Genomic DNA, 4025 nt, shown 5'->3' with positions numbered 1-4025 from the left:
GACATAAAAAAAGATGTTCCATCACATTCCCCCACAAAGAAGATAAAACAACTCTAAATTTTTATGTACCTAATAATATATACCTTCAAAATATATACTGCAAGAATTGCCAGACTATAAAGAGAAATAGAATGCTATAATGAGAAATTTTAAACACTTACCTCAATAATGGAAAAAAAGAGAAAAACTCATTAAGGTTATAAAACTTTTTAATACTTTTAACACACTTGACCTAATTTACCTAATATGCAGCAAAGCAAAAACAACTGCAGAATGTACATTCTATTTCAAGTAAACATTGTATATTTATTAAAACTGGCCATATGCAGGTCTACAAAGCAAGCTGTAAGAAATTCAAAGGATTTTAATCAGACAGTATTTTTTGAACTATAAAGGAAGGTAGACATCAGTTTGCATTCCCACCAACAGTGTAAGAGTGTTCCTTTTTCTCCGTATCTTCGACAACACTTGTTTCTTGCATTGTTGATTTTAGCCATTCTGACAGGTGTGAGATGATATCTCATTGTACTTTTGGTTTGCATTTCCCTGATGATGAGTGATGTTGAGCATCTTTTCATGTGTCTGTTGGCCATTTGTATGTCTTGTTTGGAGAAATGTCTGTTCATGTCTTCTGCCCATTTTTTAATTGGATTATTTGGGGGGTTTTTGGTGTTGAGTTGCATCAGTTCTTTATATATTTTGGATACTAATCCTTCATCAGATATGTCATTTGCAACTATCTTCTCCCATTCAGTACATTATCTTTCTGTTTCATTGATTGTTTCCTTCTCTGTACAGAAGCTTTTTATTTTGATGTAATACCAACAGTTTATTTTTGCTTTTGTTTCCTTTGCCTCAGGAGACATATCTAGAAAAATGTTGCTATGGCCATTGTCAGAGAGATCACTGCTTGTGCTCTCTTCAAGTATTTTTATGATTTCAGGCCTCATATTTAGGTCTTTAATCCATTTTGAATTTATTCTTGTGTATGGTGTTAAAAAGTGGTCCAGTTTCATTCTTTTGCATGTAGCTGTCCAGTTTTCCCAACACCATTTGTTGAAGAGACTGTCTTTTTTCCATTGTATATTCTTTCCTACTGGTGCAGCCACTAGGGAAAACAGTATGGAGGTTCCTTAAGAAGTTAAAAATAGAACTACCCCCCAGAAAACAGTATGGAGGTTCCTTAAGAAGTTAAAAATAGAACTACCCCCCTACTTCAAAGGGATACATGCACCCCTATGTTTATAGCAGCAATATTTATAATAGCCAGTTTATGGAAGCAGCTCAAGTGTCCATTGATAGATGAACGGATAAAGAAGAGTGGTATATATATATATATATATATATATATATATATATATATACACCCCACACACACACACACAAAGCAATATTATTCAGCCATCAAAAAGAATGAAATCTCACCATTTGCAATGACATGGGTGGAGCTAGAGAGTATAATGCTAAGTGAAATAAGTCAGAGAAAGACAAATACCATATGATTCACTCATGTGTGGAGTTTAAGAAACCAAACAAGCAAAGGAAAAAGAGAGAAACAAGAAAACCAAGAAACGGATTCTTAACTATAGAGAACAGACTGATGTTTATAGGGGGGAGATGGGAGGTGGATGGGAGAAATATGGGATGGGGATTAAGGAGGGCACTTGAAGTGATGAGAACTGGGTGATATATGAAAGTGTTTAATTTCTATATTGTATGCCTGAAACCAATATAATACTGTTAACTATAATGGAATTAAAATTAAAAGTTAATAAAAAATTAAATAAAAAGTTTGAGAAAAAAAGAAAAGTAGAAATCAGTAACAGTCAAACCACTATAAAACCACCTTATGTTTGGAAATTAAGTAATATAAATCATCAAAAAAGAAACGGGAGCTTTTACATCCTGATGTGGGAGTCCAAATTGGTTCCATCACATTTGAGAACTGATAGTGTCTAATGAAACTAAAATATACATGTCCATTGATGCAGCAGTTCCACTCCTAAGAATGTACTCAAGAGAAATGCATACATATGTTCATCAAAACACATGTTCAAAAATATTTATGGCAGCACTATTTGTAATAGCCTGACACTAGTTAGATCATTCCCCTCAAATGATCATCAAACCATTATAATGGATAATAGTGGCATATTCATAATATTCAGTATATTGTCATGTGAAAATGAATGAGCTACTGATATCTGTAACAACATGGATAATTATCAGTTTTGAGTAAATAATACAAAAGTATACATTCCTTGTGATCTTGCCTATATCAAGTTCTTCTATATAATTTACGTTGATGGATATCAGGATAGTAGTTACTTTTGGGGAAGAAGGAAATTATGAATGACTATGAGGAGGGCAAAAAGGGGACTTTGGGGTACCAGTAATGTTTTATTTCCTGACCTGGGTTGTGATTAACCAATGTGTTCATTTTGTGAAAATTCATCAAGCTTTACTCTTAGGATTTATAGCATATATATATAGAGAGAGAGAGAGAGTGAGAGAGAGAAAAGCATGAGGCAAATTATTTTAAATATCTTTAGTAATGGAAAGTGTCCCCTTTGAGGATTTGACTGAATTTTTTGACAAAATCAAAGGTAATTTTTTTGTGTAGTGTGAACATTTTATTTCTTCAAATTTTTATTTAAATTCTAGTTAATATACAGTGTAATATTGGTTTCATGAGTAGAATTCAGTGATTCATCACTTACATACAACACCCAGGGCTCAACACAACAAAAGCCCTCCTTAATACCCATCCCCCATCTAGCCCATCGCCCACCCACCTCCCTCCATCAACCCTCAGTTTGTTCTCTATATTTAAGAGTCTCTTGTGGTTTCCCCCCCACCCTTTTTTTCTTCCCCCCCATCAAAAGTAATTCTGAAGCTGTTCAATGAATAAAGTGGGTAATTAAACCAAGGAAGGGTGGTCTGACCAAAAAGGAAATGCACTTACAATAAGATAGATTCTTTTATGAGACCGAGCAAATGGTCATAATATCGTTTCAAAACACAATTTCCAAAAATTTTAATGAGTGGAAAACTGGTAAGAATAAGTGTAACTGTATGAAATCATGCTATTTGTTCACATAGGTTATGAATGTGTGTATTTAACCCGGTTTTCATAGACAATTTCTCATTTTGACCACTTCAACAATCAGGTGAAGTTAAGGGCAACGACTTTGTGAAGGCAGGTATATTATTATCCCATCATTTAAGTTTCTTTCTTTGCTTTTTTGGAGGAGAGATGGAAGCAGAGGTAGGATACCCAGAAGTGAATTAGGCAAGGTTACATGCAGTGGGAAAGTGCTAGAGGCTGAATTTGTCTGGGTCTTCTCATTTCTGCGCACTTCCTAGTCTTGTGCATTCTGAAGAGTAATAATGGTATCTGTATTTCTTTTTATCTTTGAGTTGTTTGCTTATCTACACTACTCTGTCGTGCAACATAGCATGTCAAGCTTCCGATCTTATGTTAAACTAATACACAATTTTTAGTTTTTGTAGGGCAGCAATTTTAATATTAGAAGATTTAGCAATTTTGTATCTAGGTTTGTGTCATCCGTGCACAATGAAGTTAGTAAGAGCATTATAAAAATCAATATGTTTCTTGCACCATTGTTTCTAATACCTTATAAAATCAAGCTTTTATTTCTGGGTGAATTTATCTGATTCCATTATTTTGTCATGGAGAATTGTGTAGATATTTAAATTCAAGTGCAGAGTTCCTCTTTTAAAGTTGCTAACACATTTACTAGTGTTTGGGTGACATCCCAAGCTACTTTTGATGATTATTCTGCCCTCAGAGAATTAACTTAGGGCATAGACATGTACCTTGCTTCCCTGCATAATGCATTTTACATAGTAGATGATCAACAATATTTGTAGGAATGAATAAGTGAATGAATGAATGATATGTGTCACTGATTAGGGGAGAGGCTCAGAGCATCCCGCCTACTTCAGGATCGTACCTTGAATATGAGGTATTTTCTCTGTCCTTTCTAGAAACATACACAGTT

Source organism: Zalophus californianus, chromosome 3 (assembly GCF_009762305.2).
Source record: "Zalophus californianus isolate mZalCal1 chromosome 3, mZalCal1.pri.v2, whole genome shotgun sequence".
Classification (NCBI taxonomy): Eukaryota; Metazoa; Chordata; class Mammalia; order Carnivora; family Otariidae; genus Zalophus; species Zalophus californianus.
Note: the sequence above shows the minus strand (reverse complement) of the source record.